Consider the following 27,802-nt stretch of genomic DNA (forward strand, 5'->3'; position numbering starts at 1 on the left):
CAACATGCATTTGGTCGCGCCGTGAATACGTATTTCGGCCTATTTTAAATTTCTCCCTAAAGTTACGTGGGACACCCTGTATATTCTTCATGGGGTAATCGCTTGGGTGTTCCCTGAGAAGACGCATATATGACGGAGTGACAAGGCACTGAAAAAGTAGAAGTGCACACACAGACACGCAAAGAAACACAGAAACAGAAAACACAAAGGCTGAGCTATCGACCGCTCGCTTATTTTTATCCAAATATTTTAGTGGACTGCCATTTCTACTTTCATAGTAATAAAGGTCCCGTCCTGTGGCATATAGTAACAAAAATCAAGCGTTGATGACCAACCTACTGCTGCCTAATTTTACGTGTAACGTATTTTCGAGGTTTCTGATGGAAAAGTCAATTGTTTTCTGTTAGTATGCTTGTTACTTATTTAAAATATAAAAATTAGAGGTTATGTACATTGTTTTTATAAATATATTTCATTTCAGCTTAGTACTGTTTGGGCTTAAATTAATAAAATTGAAGTTATTGCATTCGGTTCAATAGATTCCTATTGAAGTAATGTAGTAACAAGAATGGTATTTTTTTCGTAAATACTTTTTCTGCGTTTGACAAGCGATGGCGCACCATAATGACAAGAGCAAAGTTGAAAGACTTACAAAACAAACACTTGAGTGATTCTGTATTCTTTGCCCTGGCATATTTAACTATACATACGTGAAATGTAAACCACTATCAAACCGCCCAAGTCGCTTGAGCATCGTTTGTGCCAAACACTTCTGTTATGCTCTGAAGCCTTACGCATACGCAATGGCATGCTCGGGAGTATCGCATCGTGGTCATTACAGCCCCCATGCATCAAAATCGGCATCACTGGTGATGGGAACGAACATACTTGAGGCAGCACTCAATATAGTTAGCAGTCATCTACCCTTCCTCGTTTTTATTTTTGTTTTTGTTTTTATTTTAAACTCAATAAGGTGAATGGGGAGCCGTCCATGTCGCGTTTTCCTTATCTCTCCGAGGTGTTTGAAGTCACGGCTCAATAAGAATATGTCTCACCTTACACAAAAGGCTGCGAGGGGACGCTGTTCTTCTCTGCTAATGGACTTTCCTTGTAGTGACACCTATCGGACATGCCCCCCTCATCGTTGCGAAACAAATAACAAACCTCCCTTCCGGCCCGATGGAAGGCGTGTCATCTCACTACTCGAGGTGGCATGCCTCCGATGCCTGACGACTCTGTTTTCATCAAGGAGGCGAGACATGCAGGCTGACTATGTTGCGTTCCGTTTAATTCCGGTGGCAACTGGCTGAGATTTTGATTTTTGTTGAGTTTCCTAAAGAACGTTGCTAGTTTTACAAAACAGCAAAACTATAGGCTTCGTGTATATAAGAAGTCTATAGGCAAAGAAGACGAGTTTATGGGACGGTGAAAGTTTTCGGGGTGGAAGATTGTTCACCAGATGACACTGGCGCCAGCGTTGGGCAAGGCGACTATCACGCTTTTTTTTTCGCTCCTTTATGTACACAGTCGCAACATACGAAAAATACGTAAAATTTGAAAATATTACCAGTGTCTTATTTCCCAAACACAAACATTTTTTTTCTCTACTGCACGACAGAAGGAACATGAATAGACATGAGTTAGGGTTTCCTGGCACACACACCTCAGATTTTACATGCCTGTTATGCATGCATAAGTTTTTTTTATTTATGCTTACAGTATATACGACAACAGATGCAGCTCCATGATTACAGGTACTGCTGGTACAATGATTGATGCTTGTTGGTTTCTGTAATATGAAAAACAGCTAAACAAAGATCGGAGAAGTTATGAACTTCTCTATCACTTACGGGTAGCGAAAGAACGTGCGCCATGAGTTGTTCAAGGATTCAGCTTGCGTCATTGCTGCTTGGCCTTGATTTTTCCCCGCCGCTTATGTGATTGGAGTTCAACAAGGGCCTTCAAGACTGGCAAGAACTGTACCATATATTTATCATCGTGTTACTACCAAGCGAACAGTATTGCAGGTGTTCTGAAGCATAGGCCAACGAGGAAAGAAGGATATGATCCACGACGGCTGTATGATACCATCGTTACTCGTCATAAAATTTTTATACAGTAAACACCGCTACACTGAAGAGAGTTCTTATAGTTTGCTTAGTCATTCAGTCCACTCGATCCCCAGCGTCATGCTCTGCATGCTGCTCGGGCCTTGATATCTTTCTTCGATAGAAAATTCAAGAAACCCCACAGAAACAAAATATTATGAGAGCTCCCCGCGTGTATCTCAAACCAAGACACGAATATAACACGATGGGACCACAGGGGACGTGGCACACAGCCGCAGCCGAAATAGAGATAAAAATGAAGCTTCGAGGCCCACATGCAAGGAGACAGATCCGGCGGAAAAGTAGGGTGAGGCCCGCGACGCAGGACAAACGACCTTAAGTACGGTGTCGCCATAACTCGCTCTGGGGTGGCGGCGTCTGATCTCCCGAAGACACTCGCTTCATCGCGTTTTTGAAGCCTCGCCTGGCTTCGGTCAGACAGACATTTTCGTTACTTACACTACACCGCCAATACTGATCCCTATGGCGATGTTGCAGAAACTGCTCTGTCTCCACTTCTTGCACGTCATTTTCCCGTCTGCGGGAAATATCCGGACAGCGTTCGTTCCACCCGCTATTCTTCTTTTACTTCCCTCTCCTTCTACCATCTTTCTCTACGTCTTCTCTTTAAATGAGCCCTGATCGGTTCTCCCCCTGTCGAAACTGGTGCCTGATCTGAGGACCTATCTACCGAATGAAGACGATGATGACTTCCTATAAATGGAAACGCCAAAAACTCGGCGACGTGGAGGTGTGATCAGATGGATCTCTGCGCCGCGTCGGAAGGATCGAGGAAGGCGCGGCCTGTATTCCTCATTTTTTGCGCAGTTTTTCAGTGTGGGCCGAAAAGGAAAATGCCTCTTCCAAAGGTTCTCGTTTTGTTGTCTTCCTGACGGGAATTCGCGATGCTCCCACAATCGTCTTTTCTATCCCACAGAGAACTTGTTTCCGCTGACTTCCATTCACCCTTAAGCGTCGCTACTGCTAAGACCGCTATACAATGCACGTTAGCAGCCTCATCAGACTTTGCTTAAAAAAACTATTGAGTCAAAACGCACTGGCCCGCATTACAAGCTTTAGCAATCATACATGTTTACTCATCGTGTGGTATATTGTGTGCACTTTACGAAAGATAATCTAGAGGATATTAAGAACACCAAACTTTTTTTATTGCAGGACAATCGATCTGTATGGTTATGCACAAGGAGAAGTTTACTCCTATTAGTCAAAGGTGCACTAGCAGGTTATAATATTGCCGCGACAGGTTGGCCACGTCCAAGTAGCCCGCCGCAATCATCATGGCGAGAGCACCAGAAAGACCCGGCTGGCATGCGCCACGCGTTCGTGCGCTCCAACAACGAGAAAGAGGAAGTTAGTTGAATCTGTGCCTCTCGGCTACTCGGACTCGACGACCATAGTCATTAGGCTTGTGGGCACAAGTTCGCCCTAATAAAGTTGCTTGTTTTTTAGCCTGTCTGCCTCAGCATCGCTACATTTCTGGTGGAGTTGCTGGGTTATGAATCGAAGCCCCGCGAGCTCAAGACAGCGTAGCCCCGACGACCAGCGTATCAACCCCGTGGAAGTGACTCCCATACACCAGAGGACAAGTCGCCGTCTTCGAGGTGACTCACCTGAGTTCGGTCCTCTTCACTTCATACCAAGGGGAATTCAAACTATGGATGCCACCACTATGACTACCCAGGTAACACCGGCACAAGTGTTCATTAGCCAACCGCATTAGCCGCCAGTATTCCACGGCGACTCGTACGAGGATGTTGAAGATTGGCTGGACCTGTTCGAGAGAGTGGCGAGCTTGAATGGATGGGACGAAAGAGAGAAGCTCCGTCGCGTATACTTCGCCCTGGAAGACTTCGCAAAGACATGGTTTGAGAACCATGAAACCTCTTTGTCTACCTGGGAGGTATTTCGACGACAAGCGGTGGCTACGTTCGCGAACATGGACCGAAAAGAAAAAGCGGAAGCTGCTCTTCAATCCAGGAACCAGCTCACAAACGAGAGTGCTGCCATGTACATTGAGGACATGGTCCGTCTGTTCAAGCGTGCGGATTATAACATGGCTGAGGATAAGAAGGTGCGCCATCTAATGCGCGGAGTGAAGCAAGAGCTGTTCGCCGTTCTCGTCCGCAACCCTCCAAGCACTGTTGCTGAGTTTTATTCGGAAGCGACGGCCATCGAAAAAACACTAGAACAACGCGCTCGGCAGTACAACCGGAATCTTAACTGCGCATCTGCACAGGTATTCTCTGGAGGCGTGCGAAACGACGTTGAAGCCCTGCGAGAGCTCATTAGATCAGTCATTAGGGAAGAACTGAGCAGACTGCAAATGCACCAGACTCCAACTGCACTATCTGTTACAGACGTTGTTCGTGACGAACTGAGGCAGGTCATACGAGAACCAGAGCGTGAGCTGCAGCCGGTTCGACCTATCCGAACGTACTCTGAAGTTCTCCGACAACCCACAGTACACAACAATGCAGCAGTTGCGATGGCGGTGACTCCTCTCCCATCTACAGCACGCAGCGCACCTCGTCCACGGGAACCAACGGCTACCTATCTGCCCCCAGGAGCACGTAGCACGCATCGCTATGTGGAGCCTAGGCCCAGGAAAAGTGACGTCTGGCGTGATCACGAGCGCAGGCCTCTTTGTTTCCATTGTGGCGAAGCGGGTCATTTGTACAGATTCTGCCCTTACCGACAGGCCGGATTAAGAGGCTTCCCGTCATATGCACCGTGCCCCCGAAACGGCGAACGACCAGCAGAGATTGAGGAGTACTTGTCCACGCGCCAGAACTCGCCACCTCTACGCCAACGTCGGTCGCGGTCACCATCGCCTATGCGCTACCGGTCATTCAGCCCACGTGCACCTTCAAGGCAGCCTGGTCATCGCTCTCCAAGTGCACTCCCGGAAAACTGAAGCAAGCGACCTGTGGAGGTGAGGCCGCTGATAACATCAATTACGAAGATCCTCCAATATGGCTTGAGGGAGACGAGAGACGACGGTGTATTTCCGGTAAATGGGGGCAGCCACGAAAGCGTTACTTCAGATTTGCGGTTGAGAATGGAAGGATGGGAGCTGAATGCCTTAGTCGACACCGGTGCTGATTATTCAGTGATAAGTCACAAGATGGTGAAGAAGTTAAACAAAGTTGTGACACAGTGGAGTGGATCGCAGATACGCACGGCAGGTGGTCACATTATTACGCCCCTTGGCAGATGCACCGCAAGACTTGAAATACGGGGCTTTATTTACGTTGCCGATTTCATTGTGCTACCAGAATGTTCAAGAGACCTCATTATAGGAATGGATTTTTTGCGAGCTAATGGCGCCGTAATTAATCTGCGTAGGTCCAGCGTGTCGTTTTCGACTGAACGAGCTATACCTGTAGAGGAATCTGAGGAGCGACGCCTAACTGCTCTACGCGTTGTTCATGATGACGTAACTGTGCCGCCACGCTGCAGTATAATGGTGCTCGTAGAGAATGACGCATTTTACAACCGCGAAGGCATAGCGGATACAAATCTAGGGCTGTTTTTGAAAAAAGGTGTCTGCGTAGCTAGGGGTCTTGTTCACTTGACAAAAGGCCGTGCAGATGTCCTACTCACAAATTTCTCCAATGAACTTCAACAGATCACTCAAGGCACGGCTATTGCCTACTTACACGACTTCTGTACGGCGACTGAACTATGCAGCTTGACGACATCAACCACTCGACCAGTGGCCTGCAACATCGAAACATCCGTGACCGTCAATCAGAGCCTTCCGGACAGTCAAAATAAACAGATTTACGCCTTAGTAAAAGAATTCTCTGATTGCTTTTCGATTTCCTCGAAGGTCCAGCGCACGTCAATTACGAAACACAGAATTATAACGCAAGGCGACACGAGGCCTATATGCCAGCATCCATATCGAGTGTCACAGAAAGAACGGGAAATCATTAAGAAGCAAGTGGAGGAAATGCTTTCGGATGATGTCATCCAGCCTTTGAATAGTCCATGGGCGTCCCCCGTAGTGCTCGTTAAGAAGAAAGACAATACGCTTAGATTCTGTGTCGACTACCGAAAACTCAACAGTGTAACTAAACGAGATGTCTACCCCTTGCCACGTATTGACGATACACTAGATCGGCTGCGATCCGCAAAGTTTTTCTCCTCCTTGGATCTGAAAAGCGGATATTGGCAAATAGAGGTAGATGAGCGGGACCGTGAAAAACCGGCATTCGTAACACCAGATGGCCTCTACGAATTCAAAGCGCTTCCATTCGGCCTCTGTTCCGCGCCAGCGACGTTCCAGCGAATGATGGACACTGTCCTCGCGGGATTGAAATGGCAGTCATGCCTAGTGTATTTGGATGACGTGGTGGTATTCTCAGCAACGTTCGACAAACACCTAGAGCGACTGCGCACTGTATTACAAGCCATCCGGTCAGCAAACTTGACAATCAAACCCGAAAAATGCCACTTCTGCTTCGAAGAGCTGAGATTCCTTGGACATGTCATTAGTTCTGACGGTGTTCGTCCTGATCCCGAAAAGACAGCCGCTGTTCAGAGGTTCCCTACACCCAAAGACAAAAAGTCAGTGCGTCGATTTTTGGGTTTATGTGCCTACTATAGGCGATTTGTGGAAAACTTCTCAAAGATTGCGGAACCTCTTACAAAACTAACGAAAGACGACGTGCCCTTCACATGGGAAAGCGAACAACAGAAAGCTTTTGATGAATTAAGAAAACGGCTACAGGATTCACCAATACTTGCCCATTTTGATGAGACAGCCGACACTGAAGTCCATACCGATGCCAGCAATGTCGGCCTCGGCGCCATCCTGGTCCAGTGGCAAAATGGTCAAGAGAAAGTGTTAGCCTATGCCAGCCGCAAACTCTCAAAAGCTGAGGCAAACTACTCTGCTACTGAAAAAGAGTGCCTCGCAGTCATCTGGGCAATAAATAAATTTCGACCCTACCTTTATGGTAGACCGTTCAGAGCTGTCAGTGACCACCATGCTCTATGCTGGCTAGCAAATCTCAAGGATCCGTCAGGTCGACTAGCCAGATGGAGCCTTAGGCTGCAGGAGTATGACATTACGGTCCTATACAAATCTGGAAGGAAACACAGTGATGCCGACTGCCTGTCACGCTCTCCCGTCGATCTAAGTGTACCTGAAGAGGAAGACTTCCCGTTTCTAGGCGTTGTCGACGCATCTGAAATCGCTCAACAACAACGAGATGACCCGGATTTGCTGGCGCTTATACAACACCTGCAGGGTCTCGACGTTCAAGTTCCTCGCATATTCTCCAGAGGGCTCTCCACGTTCTGCCTTCGAGGAAGTGTCCTTTACAGGAGGAACTTTGAACCTAATGGCGAAACGTTTTTACTAGTCATGCCCACAGCCATGCGACAGGAAATTCTGCATGCATGCCATGACGAGCCAACATCTGGCCACATGGGTGTGAGCCGAACATTCGCCAGGATTCGCCTGAAGTACTATTGGCCTAAGTTGCTCGCATCAGTGCAGCGCTACGTGAAAACTTGTCGTCAATGTCAACGGCGCAAAACTCCAGCCGTAAAACCAGCCGGCCTTCTCCATCCAATAGAGCCTCCGGATGCCCCATTCCAACAAGTCGGCATGGAATTCCTAGGACCTTTCCCGACATCATGTGCAGGCAAGAAATGGATTGTCGTAGCTACAGACTATCTGACCCGTTATGCTGAGACTGACTCTCTGTACAGTGTGACAGCTGCCGAAGTCGCCAAATTCTTTGTGAACAACATAGTGCTCAGACATGGTGCGCCCATCGTCGTTATCACGGATCGGGGCACCGCATTTACTGCAGACCTTATGCAATGTCTGATGCGCATGCCAAATACCGATCACAGAAAAACAACGGCGTATCACCCTCAGTCAAATGGCTTAACAGAACGCCTCAACCGAACTCTGACCGACATGCTATCAATGTATGTCGATGTTGAGCATAAACAGTGGGATGAAATATTACCCTACGTAACATTCGCATATAATACGGCCGTTCAAGAAACAACCCACGTTGCCCCTTTCGAACTAGTATTCGGCCGAAGAGTGACCACCCCACTGGATGCCATGTTACCACTACAGGACGAAAACAGCTATCCACCTGACTTAGATGACTTCTTGCAAAGAGCCGAAGAAGCACGACAAATGGCAAGATACCGAATACGCCGTCAACAGCGCATCGACTCTATTCGGTACAACAAGCGACGCAGTGACGCACTCTATCATCCCGGTGACAAAGTGTGGATATGGGTCCCAGTGCGCCGCCGCGGACTCTCTGAAAAGCTTCTTTGTCGATACTTCGGCCCTTATGAAGTACTCAACCGTATCAGCGACGTCACTTATGAAGTCAGATCCGCGGGACACGTGAGCTCAAGACGCCGCAATACCACGGAAGTGGTACACGTAGTCCGCATGAAGCCCTATCATGATTGATTGATATGTGGGGTTTAACGTCCCAAAACCACTCTATGATTATGAGAGACGCGTCCTATCATGACAGATCGTCGGAAAACGAGTGAGAGGGCGCATGTATCATTTCACTCTCTCAAGCATCGGGACGATGCATCTGAGGAGGGGGATAATGCCGCGACAGGTTGGCCACGTCCAAGTAGCCCGCCGCAATCATCATGGCGAGAGCACCAGAAAGACCCGGCTGGCATGCGCCACGCGTTCGTGCGCTCCAACAACGAGAAAGAGGAAGTTAGTTGAATCTGTGCCTCTCGGCTACTCGGACTCGACGACCATAGTCATTAGACTTGTGGGCACAAGTTCGCCCTAATAAAGTTGCTTGTTTTTTAGCCTGTCTGCCTCAGCATCGCTACAATATGTATTATGGCGTTGTTCTGGGATAACTAATGGATGAAATACTCGTAATATAAGACTACTGCTACAAGAAAGCAAGAGAGAGAGCGATAAAGATGCAAGGAAAGGCAGGGAGGTTAACCAGACGCACATCCGGTTTGCTACCCTGCACTGGGGAAGGGATAAAGGGGAGAAAAGAGGTTGCAGAAAGATGAGAAGGTACACACAATCATGAGCACACTCGGGGAGCACACACAGTCTATAGGCGCTCGCTCAGGTTTGTTGACTTTAGGTAAAGTAGCAGTGCTTTAGTTGCTTTCTGCGCAACTGAGGCAGATGCCCAAGGTCCTACTATCTTCTGCACACAAAATGGTCCGGCGTCAAGTTGATTCAAAACCATCCGGAGCTGGCATCGCTGTGTGTCGTAGCAAGCGCAGCTGCACAGGACGTGTTCGATGGTCTCTTCAACTCCGCAGTAGTCGCATGTAGGAGTGTCTGCCATACCAATGCGAAAGGAGTACACCTTTGTAAATGCAACACCCAACCAAAGGCGGCATAACAGTGTCACATCGGAGCGGGAAAATGTGATGGCAGCTTTAGCTTGAGCGAAGGATCCAGTTCATAAAATTGACACCTTTGGAAGCTGGTAGACGACCAGAACGTGCGTGTGAGATCTCGAGCCAGCAGGTAAAGTTGTCTTGCTGCATCATTTCTTGATAGAGGAATCGGGACTACACGGGTTTCTTCATGGGCTGAGCGGGCAGCATCATCGGCTAATTGATTTCCGGTAATACCGATATGTCCAGGCAGCCATTGATATATAATATCATGCCCTCGTGCTAGAGCTTCATGATGGCAATGTCTTATTTCTTGTACCAATTGGTCATGACTCCTCCTACGCATGGCAGACTGCAAACTCTGAAGCGCTGCCTTCGAATCGCAGAATATGACCCATTTTCCTGGACGTTCTTGAACGAGATATTGTAAAGCAGCCCTTATAGCAGCAAGCTCTGATGCCGTAGATGTAGTCATATGCGACAACTTAAACTTGATTGTCATTGCTGCAGCCGGAATTACAGCGGCACCTGATGAACTGTTGGACGAGACGGACCCATCAGTGTATATCTTCGTTCGGTCTAAGTACAACTCATGTAATAATAGCAGTGTTGCTTGCTTCAATGCTACTCTGGAGTGATTGCTTTTCTTTTGGATTCCCGGAATTTCTAGATGTACTTGCGGCTGGTCGAGGCACCACAAAGGACATGCCATTCTCGCAGCTGGCGTACATCCTGACGGAATGCTGTTTAGGTGCTTGGCTATGACGTCTGAAAACGTAGCACGTGGTCTTCTGGAAGGTAGAAGGGCCAAGTGGTGGTCGGGGACACGGCTAGCATGTCAAATGTGCGCTCTGAGGCAATCCACAACTCTATATGTCCTGACCGGATGGTCTTTGGCAAGCATGATTGTGGCATAAGTAGAAGCGCATCGGGGCAGTCCTAGGCAAATACGCAGTGCCTGACCCTGCAAACTCTCCAATGAATGAGTATTTGATTTGCAAGTGTTAGTCAGTACCGGCAGGGTGTAGCGCAATAGACCCAGAAATAGGGCCCTGTACAGCTGTAGCATGGAGGCCACAGAAGTTCCCCATGCTTTCCCGCACAAGAATTTCATTATATGCACAATAGATAGCAGTCTCTTCTTCAAGTACGCACAATTCGGGCTCCACGAAAGACTTCTGTCGATTATTATGCCCAGGAAACAATGCGTCCGTGCATATTTGACACTCTGCCCATTGATGTAAACAGGGTATGGCGTCATTGGTTTGCGTGTAAACGCCATCAACGCGCACTTCACAGTTGATATATTTAGGCCTTGTTTCTGAAGGTAAGCTGTTGTGAGGGTTGCTGCCCGCTGTATTCGTGCACGCACCTCAGGGCGAGTAACTGCAGCACTCCAGAGGCAAATATCATCGGCGTATACGGATAGGCACACCGACTTTGGGAGAACCTTCACCAGACCAATGAGGGCAACATTGAACAATGTGGGGCTTAAAACACCTCCCTGAGGTACTCCACAGTAGGTGTAATGTTGAGCAGTTGTACCCTCATATGTTTGTACAAAGAAACCCCTGCCAGTTATATAATCTTTTATTCATTGAAACATTCTTCCACCAATGCCCATTGCTGTGAGAGAAGTGAGGATGGCATCGTGAGCTACGTTATCATATGCACTCTTCACGTCAAGAAAGAGTGCCACTGATATGCGCTTGCGACTTTTTTCTTGTTGAACAAATGTCGATAAGTCAAGGACACAGTCAATGGAGGAGCGGCCCCGACGAAAGCCTGCTATGCAAGAAGGGTATTTGGTGTATCGTTCCAAGTACCACTCGAGACGAAGTAGAACCATTCTTTCCATCACTTTTCCGAGGCAGCTTGCGAGGGCAATAGGGCGATACGCTGTCAAGTCCAATGGTGATTTTCCCGATTTCAAAAGTGGTATTAATCGACTTATTTTCCATTCTCGGGGAACACTGCCGCTGAGCCAGGAGTTGTTGAAGCATGTTAAAAGTTATTTTCTGGATTTTTGTCCAAGGTGTCCCAACGCACTATAAGTGATACCATCTGGACCTGGCGATGACATGCGCTTAGAAGCGACTAACACACCTTCCAGTTCTTCCATGGTGAATGGAATGTCCATTTCTGGTAATCGCGTCTCAGGAACGATCACGGCGTCGATGCTCTCGTTCATAATATTCCCAGCAACTCTCGTGCAAAATTCTTCAGCCACCTCGAGTTCTGCTTTTCCGTGATGGAGTGCCAAAGCTTTAAAAGGGTGCCGTTGTTGCGGAGAGGAGCGAAGACCACGAACTGTTCTCCAGGTATAACACAGCGGCTTATGAGGGTCTAGAGGTTCGCAGAATGCTTTCCAGCGTTCGCTCTCCAGCTTGTAAATGCGTCGTTGAATCTTTTTCTGGAGCCACCTTGCTTCCCTCAGATCGTAAATTGATCTTGTGCGTCTGTATCGTCGTTCAGCACGCCTTCGTATAGCTCGTAATTTTTCCAGTTCGATGTCAAACTGTGTTATTTTAGACGAAAATGGTAATTTACATTTGGACGCTTGCATAGCTTCCGCTATGTTATTTTCCAGGCTGCAGGCGAGGCCTTCTTGGCAAGCGTTCTCAACACGCGATGTAAACATCGACCAGTCAGTGCCAATTGCAGCACCGGAAGAGAAATTTTTTATGATACCATCGATGGTCCCGTAGGTGGGTATGTGATCACTCCTATGAGTCTCAATATCGCAAAACCACTTAGCATTGTGAGAGAAGCATCGTGACACCAATGTCAGGTCAAGGCAACTGCCATACGTGAGACCCTGCAGACATGTGGGGGTACCATCGTTCATGATGAAAAGGTCGTAATCGGAAGCGAATGTAACAATGTTCTGGCCTCTGGCATTCATCCTAGTGCTCCCCCAAAGCATGTGATGGGCGTTGAAGTCACCGGTGATGACCAAAGGCCCATCGGTCCTCATCAGGATGTCTTTTAATCTGTCGCAGTCAAATCGCGATGACGGAGATATATATCCACCAATAAGCGTGAACGAAACTGCATTCTTCTTTACACGAAGACACACGTACTGATTGTCGTCATTTGAACTTATTGGGTGCGAAAGATAAGTCAAGTCTGTGCGAATGTAAACAATTACTTTGCTTCGTTCTTCGCAAGCGGCTGAACAAAAAGCTTCATAACCGGACAATCTATAAGGCGTTGGTACGTTTGGTTCACATATGACAAGTATAGGGAACAAGAAAGCAAAATGGGCATTGATCAAGGGGCCTTTTTACGGCCAGAACAACGTGAAGCAAGCAGACAATAAAAGCAAAGAAAGCAGGCAAACGATTATTAGTAGTTCACTTTACTGGGTATCTGTGCAAATTTTGTGCTGGTAGAGTCAGTACACTCCCTCTTTGACAAAATAGCGTTCCGCTTTCGCCGTCAGGACTACGAGTGGCGCTGCCAAGCAATTTGCCATGACACGAAACAAATGCTTAGTGCGTTGCGCACGTGAGGCGAAGGTTGGCGGCTTGGTAACTCACACCCCCGGTGGCATGCTTTGTCCACTTCAATTTTCCGTTATCTCTTCAACGATGCACTTCAGCTCCAAAACAAATACCCCATGGGCCTAATTACCTACGGGCTTCAAGCAGTTTTCACAGCGGTGCAAGTGGTCTTAAAGTGCGTTATTTGCTTCTTTAAATTATTTATTTGCTGGCAAAATATCCAAATAAACACGACACACTGCAGAAAACATGGTCTTCTCAAATATGGCGGATTGTTTTGCGACTCTAAGGCTGTGAAGCTCGGTATTACAAACCTAGAATTCATTTAAGAGTACTGAACGCTGGGCGAGTTGGTAAATCATCACTACAAAACTGCGCGAAAAATCGACAAGAAACAGAGAAGGCACACACACAAGCGCAGACTAGCAACTGAAGTTTATTGAAAGAAAACACTTATATACCTAAAGAAAAACTATGACGTGAAAGATTAGAAGTTGGCAGTGAGATAATCAATCTCTAGTTGGTGCAAAGTCACCGAAGGCCTCGCAACACACGTGTCGCCATACTTGTGTATATAAAAAGCCTCCGCAACTTCTCTCGCTGTCCTATCCCTGTGCCGTGACAACACCCTTGTTTCGTGAAATAAAGGGGAACACTTGCAATCCCTGCAATGTAGGCACAGATTCGACGAAGGGTGGGCCTTCAGCGATGCCCTGTGATCCATTAGTCGGTTGTTCAAACATCTTCCAGTTTGCCCAATATAGCACCTACCACATGATAAGGGGATAAGATACACCGCACCAATTCCACACTCTACAAACGTTTCCCGGTGTTTGACCACACAAACATACCACTTTTTTTCTTTTCCTTCAGCTTTCCTATCCACCATTGCGCACACTCGGCCCAACTTATTCCTGGACGAAAAAACGACATTAACACCGAATCTATGTCCCACCTTTTTCATGCGGTGGGAGAAGGCATGAAGATAAGGAATGCACGTGTAAGGCAAACGTTTATCTATGCCCGCTCTGTCATTACCTCCCCGTTTTAGTTTCTTCAATAATCTTTCACTTAGAAGACCCAGCCTTCCTTCTGGGAAGTTCGATAACCTAAGCCTAGTAAGCTGGTCATGAAAAGCCTCCGACATCTGATGCGGGCACGATTTGCACAAAGCAGATTCGAGACACGAAGTGGCGACACCATTCTTGACCAGCTTTGAGTTACAGGAATGAAAATCAAGAATGGGCTTAATCGACCTCGGCGAATACCGCCAGCACGTGTGCTCCTGCCCAATCCTAATTTTCAAATCAAGAAACTGAATGCAGCCATCTTTCGGAACCTCAAAAGTAAATTTCAAACCCCGTCCTTTCTCATTAAACATTTTCAGCACATTGACCCTGGACCTGACACAGTTGTCCATTTCAACAAACACCAGATAATCATCAACGTATCTCATTGTCTTAAGCGCTAAACTTTCTAAGCCTCCCTCAAGGTCTCGATCTATCCTCCCCAAGTATACCTCACTCAGTTTAGGGGCAACACGGGAACCTATGCACACACCCGATTTCTGCCTATACACACCACCTTTCCATTCTACCAAAGTCGAGCGAAGATACATCGACAACAGTTCCAAGAAGGACGCAACAGAAACTCCGCACTCATTTTGGAACTGTAGGGGGTCGTTGTGGTCCTGTATGCAGTCTCTCACACTTTTCATCAAGGTTTCATGCTCCAACGAGTAAAAAAGGTCCTCTACATCTATGCTAAACACTGACATAGGCCCGGGGGGTACCGTCCTCAGGAACTGAACGACTTCCTCGGAATTCTTCACCCGAAAAGGATCCTGCACCTTTAGAGATGATAGGTGCTTTTGCAGAAAAGCTGATACCAAACATTGCCAAGTTCCGCGTTCTGAAACAACCACCCTAAAGGGATGGCCCTCCTTGTGTGTTTTGACGGTGAAGAAAAGGTTCAGCAAATTGCCTTTCGCACCTCGCACCGCCGCAGCCAACCCTTCAAGCCTCAGCTGTTCCAGTAAGGCGACGGCCTTTTTCCTCACCTCCTTTGGTTTTTCTTCAACCTGCTTGAGGTTCTTGTGAACAGCTTGCATGCCCTTCTCAGAAAAAGTCCTCTCATACATGAGGACGAAACTCCCTTCCTTGTCAGCAACTAATGGCCTGATGCTGCTTGAACCCATGTAATCCACCAAGGAATTCAACTTGCACTTCCTTCCAGTGCTTCCACTGAGCGTAGTCACCACACCAGCTCCTTCGGCCACGCACCTTCCCCTTTCACCTTCAGGCACCCGTTCAGCAACGGAACGTGCCACCGCCAAGATTTCTGGAAATCCAAGGGTTGGCTCGAAGCAGTGATGATTTACCAACTCGCCCAGCGTTCAGTACTCTTAAGTTATATTACTAGTTGTATGGGCTCTTTTCCATGTGTTACTTTTCCCATTTCTAACCCGGCAGTTTTGGTGGCACTGTATGCAGTGTGTGTGTGTCGAGCAAGAACCGCCTCGTGGTTCATCAGAGTGGGGGCGTGCCCTGAAGATGTCCAGAAGTTGTGCGGTTGGATTGAACCTTCGCCAGGCCATGCTAGGCGCATTTGCAAGATACTAAAATCCGAGTGGTGGAGACAGGCAAGGCTGTATGAAGACTGTCTTAAGACAACCTGCGGTGTTGTGGCAGGTAGGGCTGTGTCTGCTAGATACAGGGAATGGTGCGCCACCAGGTTTCGTATCACGGAATTCCTTTGGAACACGTTGCGGCCCATGCTCCCGAAGAAGAAAAAGAAGGAAGCACGGGAACCCTCTGCCAAAGTCATCTCTCTGGATGGCATCGTTTTACCGGAAGCTCATCTGAAGACTCTAGGACTGGGACCAAAATTCTGCTTCGAGCCAACCCTTGGATTTCCAGAAATCTTGGCGGTGGCACGTTCCGTTGCTGAACGGGTGCCTGAAGGTGAAAGGGGAAGGTGCGTGGCCGAAGGAGCTGGTGTGGTGACTACGCTCAGTGGAAGCACTGGAAGGAAGTGCAAGTTGAATTCCTTGGTGGATTACATGGGTTCAAGCAGCATCAGGCCATTAGTTGCTGACAAGGAAGGGAGTTTCGTCCTCATGTATGAGAGGACTTTTTCTGAGAAGGGCATGCAAGCTGTTCACAAGAACCTCAAGCAGGTTGAAGAAAAACCAAAGGAGGTGAGGAAAAAGGCCGTCGCCTTACTGGAACAGCTGAGGCTTGAAGGGTTGGCTGCGGCGGTGCGAGGTGCGAAAGGCAATTTGCTGAACCTTTTCTTCACCGTCAAAACACACAAGGAGGGCCATCCCTTTAGGGTGGTTGTTTCAGAACGCGGAACTTGGCAATGTTTGGTATCAGCTTTTCTGCAAAAGCACCTATCATCTCTAAAGGTGCAGGATCCTTTTCGGGTGAAGAATTCCGAGGAAGTCGTTCAGTTCCTGAGGACGGTACCCCCCGGGCCTATGTCAGTGTTTAGCATAGATGTAGAGGACCTTTTTTACTCGTTGGAGCATGAAACCTTGATGAAAAGTGTGAGAGACTGCATACAGGACCACAACGACCCCCTACAGTTCCAAAATGAGTGCGGAGTTTCTGTTGCGTCCTTCTTGGAACTGTTGTCGATGTATCTTCGCTCGACTTTGGTAGAATGGAAAGGTGGTGTGTATAGGCAGAAATCGGGTGTGTGCATAGGTTCCCGTGTTGCCCCTAAACTGAGTGAGGTATACTTGGGGAGGATAGATCGAGACCTTGAGGGAGGCTTAGAAAGTTTAGCGCTTAAGACAATGAGATACGTTGATGATTATCTGGTGTTTGTTGAAATGGACAACTGTGTCAGGTCCAGGGTCAATGTGCTGAAAATGTTTAATGAGAAAGGACGGGGTTTGAAATTTACTTTTGAGGTTCCGAAAGATGGCTGCATTCAGTTTCTTGATTTGAAAATTAGGATTGGGCAGGAGCACACGTGCTGGCGGTATTCGCCGAGGTCGATTAAGCCCATTCTTGATTTTCATTCCTGTAACTCAAAGCTGGTCAAGAATGGTGTCGCCACTTCGTGTCTCGAATCTGCTTTGTGCAAATCGTGCCCGCATCAGATGTCGGAGGCTTTTCATGACCAGCTTACTAGGCTTAGGTTATCGAACTTCCCAGAAGGAAGGCTGGGTCTTCTAAGTGAAAGATTATTGAAGAAACTAAAACGGGGAGGTAATGACAGAGCGGGCATAGATAAACGTTTGCCTTACACGTGCATTCCTTATCTTCATGCCTTCTCCCACCGCATGAAAAAGGTGGGACATAGATTCGGTGTTAATGTCGTTTTTTCGTCCAGGAATAAGTTGGGCCGAGTGTGCGCAATGGTGGATAGGAAAGCTGAAGGAAAAGAAAAAAAGTGGTATGTTTGTGTGGTCAAACACCGGGAAACGTTTGTAGAGTGTGGAATTGGTGCGGTGTATCTTATCCCCTTATCATGTGGTAGGTGCTATATTGGGCAAACTGGAAGATGTTTGAACAACCGACTAATGGATCACAGGGCATCGCTGAAGGCCCACCCTTCGTCGAATCTGTGCCTACATTGCAGGGATTGCAAGTGTTCCCCTTTATTTCACGAAACAAGGGTGTTGTCACGGCACAGGGATAGGACAGCGAGAGAAGTTGCGGAGGCTTTTTATATACACAAGTATGGCGACACGTGAGTTGCGAGGCCTTCGGTGACTTTGCACCAACTAGAGATTGATTATCTCACTGCCAACTTCTAATCTTTCACGTCATAGTTTTTCTTTAGGTATATAAGTGTTTTCTTTCAATAAACTTCAGTTGCTAGTCTGCGCTTGTGTGTGTGCCTTCTCTGTTTCTTGTCGATTTTTCGCGCAGTTTTGTAGTGATGATTTACCAACTCGCCCAGCGTTCAGTACTCTTAAGTTATATTACTAGTTGTATGGGCTCTTTTCCATGTGTTACTTTTCCCATTTCTAACCCGGCAGTTTTGGTGGCACTGTATGCAGTGTGTGTGTGTCGAGCAAGAACCGCCTCGTGGTTCATCAGAGTGGGGGCGTGCCCTGAAGATGTCCAGAAGTTGTGCGGTTGGATTGAACCTTCGCCAGGCCATGCTAGGCGCATTTGCAAGATACTAAAATCCGAGTGGTGGAGACAGGCAAGGCTGTATGAAGACTGTCTTAAGACAACCTGCGGTGTTGTGGCAGGTAGGGCTGTGTCTGCTAGATACAGGGAATGGTGCGCCACCAGGTTTCGTATCACGGAATTCCTTTGGAACACGTTGCGGCCCATGCTCCCGAAGAAGAAAAAGAAGGAAGCACGGGAACCCTCTGCCAAAGTCATCTCTCTGGATGGCATCGTTTTACCGGAAGCTCATCTGAAGACTCTAGGACTGGGACCAAAATTCTGCTTCGAGCCAACCCTTGGATTTCCAGAAATCTTGGCGGTGGCACGTTCCGTTGCTGAACGGGTGCCTGAAGGTGAAAGGGGAAGGTGCGTGGCCGAAGGAGCTGGTGTGGTGACTACGCTCAGTGGAAGCACTGGAAGGAAGTGCAAGTTGAATTCCTTGGTGGATTACATGGGTTCAAGCAGCATCAGGCCATTAGTTGCTGACAAGGAAGGGAGTTTCGTCCTCATGTATGAGAGGACTTTTTCTGAGAAGGGCATGCAAGCTGTTCACAAGAACCTCAAGCAGGTTGAAGAAAAACCAAAGGAGGTGAGGAAAAAGGCCGTCGCCTTACTGGAACAGCTGAGGCTTGAAGGGTTGGCTGCGGCGGTGCGAGGTGCGAAAGGCAATTTGCTGAACCTTTTCTTCACCGTCAAAACACACAAGGAGGGCCATCCCTTTAGGGTGGTTGTTTCAGAACGCGGAACTTGGCAATGTTTGGTATCAGCTTTTCTGCAAAAGCACCTATCATCTCTAAAGGTGCAGGATCCTTTTCGGGTGAAGAATTCCGAGGAAGTCGTTCAGTTCCTGAGGACGGTACCCCCCGGGCCTATGTCAGTGTTTAGCATAGATGTAGAGGACCTTTTTTACTCGTTGGAGCATGAAACCTTGATGAAAAGTGTGAGAGACTGCATACAGGACCACAACGACCCCCTACAGTTCCAAAATGAGTGCGGAGTTTCTGTTGCGTCCTTCTTGGAACTGTTGTCGATGTATCTTCGCTCGACTTTGGTAGAATGGAAAGGTGGTGTGTATAGGCAGAAATCGGGTGTGTGCATAGGTTCCCGTGTTGCCCCTAAACTGAGTGAGGTATACTTGGGGAGGATAGATCGAGACCTTGAGGGAGGCTTAGAAAGTTTAGCGCTTAAGACAATGAGATACGTTGATGATTATCTGGTGTTTGTTGAAATGGACAACTGTGTCAGGTCCAGGGTCAATGTGCTGAAAATGTTTAATGAGAAAGGACGGGGTTTGAAATTTACTTTTGAGGTTCCGAAAGATGGCTGCATTCAGTTTCTTGATTTGAAAATTAGGATTGGGCAGGAGCACACGTGCTGGCGGTATTCGCCGAGGTCGATTAAGCCCATTCTTGATTTTCATTCCTGTAACTCAAAGCTGGTCAAGAATGGTGTCGCCACTTCGTGTCTCGAATCTGCTTTGTGCAAATCGTGCCCGCATCAGATGTCGGAGGCTTTTCATGACCAGCTTACTAGGCTTAGGTTATCGAACTTCCCAGAAGGAAGGCTGGGTCTTCTAAGTGAAAGATTATTGAAGAAACTAAAACGGGGAGGTAATGACAGAGCGGGCATAGATAAACGTTTGCCTTACACGTGCATTCCTTATCTTCATGCCTTCTCCCACCGCATGAAAAAGGTGGGACATAGATTCGGTGTTAATGTCGTTTTTTCGTCCAGGAATAAGTTGGGCCGAGTGTGCGCAATGGTGGATAGGAAAGCTGAAGGAAAAGAAAAAAAGTGGTATGTTTGTGTGGTCAAACACCGGGAAACGTTTGTAGAGTGTGGAATTGGTGCGGTGTATCTTATCCCCTTATCATGTGGTAGGTGCTATATTGGGCAAACTGGAAGATGTTTGAACAACCGACTAATGGATCACAGGGCATCGCTGAAGGCCCACCCTTCGTCGAATCTGTGCCTACATTGCAGGGATTGCAAGTGTTCCCCTTTATTTCACGAAACAAGGGTGTTGTCACGGCACAGGGATAGGACAGCGAGAGAAGTTGCGGAGGCTTTTTATATACACAAGTATGGCGACACGTGTGTTGCGAGGCCTTCGGTGACTTTGCACCAACTAGAGATTGATTATCTCACTGCCAACTTCTAATCTTTCACGTCATAGTTTTTCTTTAGGTATATAAGTGTTTTCTTTCAATAAACTTCAGTTGCTAGTCTGCGCTTGTGTGTGTGCCTTCTCTGTTTCTTGTCGATTTTTCGCGCAGTTTTGTAGTGATGATTTACCAACTCGCCCAGCGTTCAGTACTCTTAAGTTATATTACTAGTTGTATGGGCTCTTTTCCATGTGTTACTTTTCCCATTTCTAACCCGGCAGTTTTGGTGGCACTGTATGCAGTGTGTGTGTGTCGAGCAAGAACCGCCTCGTGGTTCATCAGAGTGGGGGCGTGCCCTGAAGATGTCCAGAAGTTGTGCGGTTGGATTGAACCTTCGCCAGGCCATGCTAGGCGCATTTGCAAGATACTAAAATCCGAGTGGTGGAGACAGGCAAGGCTGTATGAAGACTGTCTTAAGACAACCTGCGGTGTTGTGGCAGGTAGGGCTGTGTCTGCTAGATACAGGGAATGGTGCGCCACCAGGTTTCGTATCACGGAATTCCTTTGGAACACGTTGCGGCCCATGCTCCCGAAGAAGAAAAAGAAGGAAGCACGGGAACCCTCTGCCAAAGTCATCTCTCTGGATGGCATCGTTTTACCGGAAGCTCATCTGAAGACTCTAGGACTGGGACCAAAATTCTGCTTCGAGCCAACCCTTGGATTTCCAGAAATCTTGGCGGTGGCACGTTCCGTTGCTGAACGGGTGCCTGAAGGTGAAAGGGGAAGGTGCGTGGCCGAAGGAGCTGGTGTGGTGACTACGCTCAGTGGAAGCACTGGAAGGAAGTGCAAGTTGAATTCCTTGGTGGATTACATGGGTTCAAGCAGCATCAGGCCATTAGTTGCTGACAAGGAAGGGAGTTTCGTCCTCATGTATGAGAGGACTTTTTCTGAGAAGGGCATGCAAGCTGTTCACAAGAACCTCAAGCAGGTTGAAGAAAAACCAAAGGAGGTGAGGAAAAAGGCCGTCGCCTTACTGGAACAGCTGAGGCTTGAAGGGTTGGCTGCGGCGGTGCGAGGTGCGAAAGGCAATTTGCTGAACCTTTTCTTCACCGTCAAAACACACAAGGAGGGCCATCCCTTTAGGGTGGTTGTTTCAGAACGCGGAACTTGGCAATGTTTGGTATCAGCTTTTCTGCAAAAGCACCTATCATCTCTAAAGGTGCAGGATCCTTTTCGGGTGAAGAATTCCGAGGAAGTCGTTCAGTTCCTGAGGACGGTACCCCCCGGGCCTATGTCAGTGTTTAGCATAGATGTAGAGGACCTTTTTTACTCGTTGGAGCATGAAACCTTGATGAAAAGTGTGAGAGACTGCATACAGGACCACAACGACCCCCTACAGTTCCAAAATGAGTGCGGAGTTTCTGTTGCGTCCTTCTTGGAACTGTTGTCGATGTATCTTCGCTCGACTTTGGTAGAATGGAAAGGTGGTGTGTATAGGCAGAAATCGGGTGTGTGCATAGGTTCCCGTGTTGCCCCTAAACTGAGTGAGGTATACTTGGGGAGGATAGATCGAGACCTTGAGGGAGGCTTAGAAAGTTTAGCGCTTAAGACAATGAGATACGTTGATGATTATCTGGTGTTTGTTGAAATGGACAACTGTGTCAGGTCCAGGGTCAATGTGCTGAAAATGTTTAATGAGAAAGGACGGGGTTTGAAATTTACTTTTGAGGTTCCGAAAGATGGCTGCATTCAGTTTCTTGATTTGAAAATTAGGATTGGGCAGGAGCACACGTGCTGGCGGTATTCGCCGAGGTCGATTAAGCCCATTCTTGATTTTCATTCCTGTAACTCAAAGCTGGTCAAGAATGGTGTCGCCACTTCGTGTCTCGAATCTGCTTTGTGCAAATCGTGCCCGCATCAGATGTCGGAGGCTTTTCATGACCAGCTTACTAGGCTTAGGTTATCGAACTTCCCAGAAGGAAGGCTGGGTCTTCTAAGTGAAAGATTATTGAAGAAACTAAAACGGGGAGGTAATGACAGAGCGGGCATAGATAAACGTTTGCCTTACACGTGCATTCCTTATCTTCATGCCTTCTCCCACCGCATGAAAAAGGTGGGACATAGATTCGGTGTTAATGTCGTTTTTTCGTCCAGGAATAAGTTGGGCCGAGTGTGCGCAATGGTGGATAGGAAAGCTGAAGGAAAAGAAAAAAAGTGGTATGTTTGTGTGGTCAAACACCGGGAAACGTTTGTAGAGTGTGGAATTGGTGCGGTGTATCTTATCCCCTTATCATGTGGTAGGTGCTATATTGGGCAAACTGGAAGATGTTTGAACAACCGACTAATGGATCACAGGGCATCGCTGAAGGCCCACCCTTCGTCGAATCTGTGCCTACATTGCAGGGATTGCAAGTGTTCCCCTTTATTTCACGAAACAAGGGTGTTGTCACGGCACAGGGATAGGACAGCGAGAGAAGTTGCGGAGGCTTTTTATATACACAAGTATGGCGACACGTGTGTTGCGAGGCCTTCGGTGACTTTGCACCAACTAGAGATTGATTATCTCACTGCCAACTTCTAATCTTTCACGTCATAGTTTTTCTTTAGGTATATAAGTGTTTTCTTTCAATAAACTTCAGTTGCTAGTCTGCGCTTGTGTGTGTGCCTTCTCTGTTTCTTGTCGATTTTTCGCGCAGTTTTGCTAGAATTCATGCGCTTTCAATATTAAAAAAAAGGTACGTGAAAGCACAGTGCACTCGTTCAATCATAGAACTGGTTTCAAGTACACAAAGAGGCAAGCAGAAAGCATAGACCGAAGTTTTCTACTGACCACTACTGTTTTATTCAATGATTTCATGAGGTGCACATTATGGCGGAAGCGACCAGCCAGAAAGCTTTGTTCATTGTTTCGCGTCATACAAGAGACGAACAAACAAAGACATTTCAGGAACCTTAAAGAATTACGACATTTTTGTATATATGGCGGTTATCAATTTGTAGTTTCGTATCGCATATCTTGCTGCACAAACGGGCTAATCTTTTATGTTTTCGTCATGGTGTTGTAATTAAAAAGTATAGTGTATATATTATGAAAAGTAAATGAGAACGAATGGCTTAACATGAAATGAAAATTTGCTGCTGCGTGCACCCCATGTATTTGCTGTCGCTTTCGTTTGTGCCTAGCTGTGGTAGTGCTTTGTTGTGGGATGTCTCATTTTTGCGTTTCGGCGTATTACGTCCCCATACAGTTGAGTGGCGCTACTTGCGCGGGAACTTGAGTTATATTACTGGTGTGGGAACATTAGCGACCAAACAAATAATATAACTCAGCGTATGAAACATTAATGAAGTGTAGACGTGGGAGTTCCTGCCTAGGTACGAAGAACAGAACCTCATTATCTCAGACCTCCTGTAATTATTCCGCGCCAAGGGCCCATTCTGTGCCCACTGGACATCGGAGCGCTGATTTCGAGTTGGACGTTCAAAAGTAACTGCCTAATAGAATAAACCAATTTGGCGCTCCCATGCGCAATAAGCCGCTTACACTACACTCAGCCCATTTCGGCTTATATAGCCGCGTCACTTTCAATCTTCCTAGATATGTCTGCGGGAAAAATACAGCCACTATCGTGTGCGTGAAAGTGTCATGAAACTGAAGCATTCTGCTTTCGCCAGAATGTGCAAAATGGGCATTTACAGAGGGTTCAGATGTTGTGAAGAGAGATATGAAATACTGAAAAACAGGGAAAGCAAAACTGCGAGCGAGAGGGAGATGTTAGACCGTGTTTGTGCAACATAAGTAGACAAGTTCAAACTTGTTTAGGATACGACGCCAAACGACGTCGCATTCAGTAAAAAGTTCTCATGGGGCTGTATAGGTTGGTGACGGCGAAGGAGGCGATGGACAATCCCATTCTTCAAGGACCTTGGAGCCTCGTCTAAAATAATAAAGATGATTAAAATGTCACCCAGCCTATACAAGACCCGCACTTAGGTGTTGCAAAAGCTGCGCACGACAGAACGTTGTGCAATAAATACACGGCCGCAGGGTGCGTGGCATACATAAACTGGAGAAACTTTACTGTTGCGTTTATCGCACATGACAGAGAATACAGTGGACATCGCAATGCTTTCCCGTAAAAACCTCAAGCATGCGCTATTCGCACGCAATCCACTTATGCACTTTGTCAGCCCTTGCGACTTTAATCCAGCCCGTGGACTTATTTGCGCGTATGTACCCGAAGTTGTTAGCTTGCGACTGTGTGAGTGCTGATACCTGCCGATGAAATCTCTCCGTTTGGCTTGGCGATCTAATACCCCTTCTAAATTTTATATACAACACTACAATCGCTTACCGTCATTTTATTATTTCTAGGTAAACGGTTACCCATCGGCCTGACTGGATTTTCAGAAATCCTTCAATTTATAACAACAGAATCGAAAGTTGGGCTAGTTGGATATGCATGGTAAAACTATCAGTTAAAGCGCACGAAAAACAGACATGAAGAAAGGACAAGCGCTTTCTCGCAACTAAACTGTTTATTAGAAAGGGCAGAATATATATACAGGCAACTGAAAATTACGACGCATGCGTGTGCAGGCAAAAAAAGTACATCAGTGGCACATCAAGAACACATGGTAAAAGAAGACATATTATCTCAGAACCTAATCAAGAAAAACAAACTCTTTATCGTGTAGCAAAACAGAAGGCTGGCTGACGCATTGTTCCCCTCTTTTTCTTATATGAAAAGCTTCTGTCAACTCACAAGTTAATTTATTTTTTGACTGAAAAATCACTTCAGTATCCTGAAAAAGAGGATAACAACCGCAATATCTGCAATGAGCCGCGAGATGCGGCTCAATGAGTCTCAGAAAGCACGATTCTTCCTTGAAATCCGTAGGTGCATCGCATCTCGCGGCTCATTGCAGAGATTGCGGTTGTTATCCTCTTTTTCAGGATACTGAAGTGGTTTTTCAGTCAAAAAATTAAATTAACTCGTGAGTTGACAGAAGCTTTTCATATAAGAAAAAGAGGGGAACAATGCGTCAGCCAGCCTTCTGTTTTGCTGCACGATAAAGAGTTTGTTTTTCTTGATTATGTTCCGAGATAATATGTCTTCTTTTACCATGTGTTCTTGATGTGCCACTGATGTACTTTTTTTGCCTGCACAAGCATGCGTCGTGTTTTTCAGTTGCCTGTATATATATTCTGCCCTTTCTAATAAACAGTTTTGTTGCGAGAAAGCACCTGTCCTCTCTTCATGTCTGTTTTTCGTGCGCTTTAACTGATAGTTTTACCTTCAATTTATCACTAGACCGACTTAGAATAATGTCATTACTACCACGGGTCATCATAAAAAAGCGGTCCGGCTATGACGACATGATATAAACGAAAAAAAGCTTAACCCACTCGCATGTGCTGACCGTACACTCCAGCAAGTTTGGGTGGGAAGGGAAGGGGGGGTTGGATCTGCTCAAAATGTGCTGCAATAATCGCATAGAGAACGTGGCAGGGATTACGCCTTTGGCAGTGGAACAAGTTCCGGAGTTGGCACCTTCCCGCGAGTCATCACGTGCACCCGCCTGATTAGCCACCAGCCTTACTGTTTCGCTGCAGCATAAACAAACGCAGATGTACGCTTTGCTTCACAGTACGCTGCAGTTTTGACTAGAGGGCACTAATCTACCACTGTAATTGGAAACGCCTAGACACCGTATATAGCGGCCAGTAAAGGTTTGTGAGTATGTATATGCAGTAGCCAGCAGCGCCACGTTTGCCACCTCGAGGTGTTCCCCCATAGACTGCAAGGATGCCGACTACATTAATTGAACGGGGCGCTCATATGCCGTATCCCCAATGTTGTGTGCCTACGGTGGTGCAAAAGCTTGCCGCGTGTGCTCCAGGTGTCGAAATAAATTAGTGCGTCCTGGACACGCCCGGAGGCTAGCCCAAGTTGCATACGTTTAGAGCTCCTCCTTTAGGTTGCTGAGTTCGCATGCTGCTAGCATGGCTGTGGTACATTTATTGACCAATTGGGTAAGTCTTTTTGCCTTACTCAGTGGGGAAGATTGCGTGTAGCGCCCTAAAGTGAGTTCGTTCATAGAAGACGCTGTAATGGAGGCCTCTGGATACTTCTGACCACCTGGGTTGCTTTAACGTGCACTGAAATCGCGCCTCACACAATGTTGTGTGTGTGTGTGTGTGTTTGTGTGTGTGTGTGTATGTGTGTGTCTGTGGTGTGTGTGTGTGTGTGTATGTGTGTGTGTATGTATCGAACATGAAGTGGCTACACTTATATATATGCACTTAACATGCTTGCAGTAAGCATACACTCTTTACCGCGTATCCTCTAAGTATATTTTTACCAAACTTTATCCTTTATTCTATAGGTTACATGGGTTGACGTTTTTTTTGTTTTTGTCTTTCCAAACTTTAAAGGAATGCATACTGATTCACAGAGGTTACAATCAAAATTCAAAGGTATACGGCTCGTGCACATGTATACCTTCAACGGTGATCTTTAGAGTTGACAGAGTCTTCGCCGTATACTTTTAGGAGTTTACATCCAAGGAGCAAGGGTTACGATTCGGCGAGGGCGATTGGGAAAAGAAATTCTAATGCACCAACCGCGCACAAGAGGCCCTGAAATGATGTGGTGCTTGCGTGTGCTATAATATTGGTAAGTGCGCCGTCCAAGGCACACGGCAATGTGGGTGAGGTGGTTGTTAGAGCGATGAAATACTTATACCCATGCCACAAGGGCATATAAAACGACTTTCGGTAGCGAAGGTATTCAATTTCCGAATGACATTTGACTTGATGATGACGATCGCAGAACCTTCCTCGTGAGAATTGGGTGAGTAGCAATAAAAAATAAGCAAGCGTTTAGAAGCTTCATACACATACGATAATAAAAAATGTCTAAAAAAGCATATTACGCTGCCATTATATTTTCTTCATTATACTTTGTTTCACGACGTTGCAACCGACCGTGTAGCAACTTAGGCCAAGGATAGTCAGATCCGCAGCATAAAAAGATAATGGCACCTTGTGCATTTATTTCACAGCGTCTACCAGCCGAAAAGAAGTTTTTAAGCCCTTGTTTAAGTGACTGCTGTGAATTAAAGGCGCTAAAAGTTTCCTTCCAGTCGAATCAAATGTTTTATTCAATTACTTTATCAGTTGTGCCATCGAGAGTACGCATTTCTCAGGCGAATGAGTTCTGGCGATGGCATTAGATGAGGAATTGCATTTGGGTGAGTTCCATTTCGTTCATCCGTGTGGCACCGCGTGAATAAACTTAAATCTGAAGGCATTAGGAGGTGAATACCATTTTTCTACCCTTGTAGCACGGTTATTAGAGGGCCATGTCATCCTTGTTCTAGAGCAGCGTTCGCCGTAAGGAGAAAAAAAGACGTATGGCACCTGATTCTGTACCTCGTCTCTTGAGTCGTTTTCTGTGTAATTGTGCTACTCGGCGGTCGTAATCTGGAGCAACGCTTGCCGAAGAGAACTACTGCGAAAATACGTCGGATGCAGGAAG

This window comes from Rhipicephalus microplus, chromosome 4 (genome assembly GCF_043290135.1).
Source record: "Rhipicephalus microplus isolate Deutch F79 chromosome 4, USDA_Rmic, whole genome shotgun sequence".
Classification (NCBI taxonomy): Eukaryota; Metazoa; Arthropoda; class Arachnida; order Ixodida; family Ixodidae; genus Rhipicephalus; species Rhipicephalus microplus.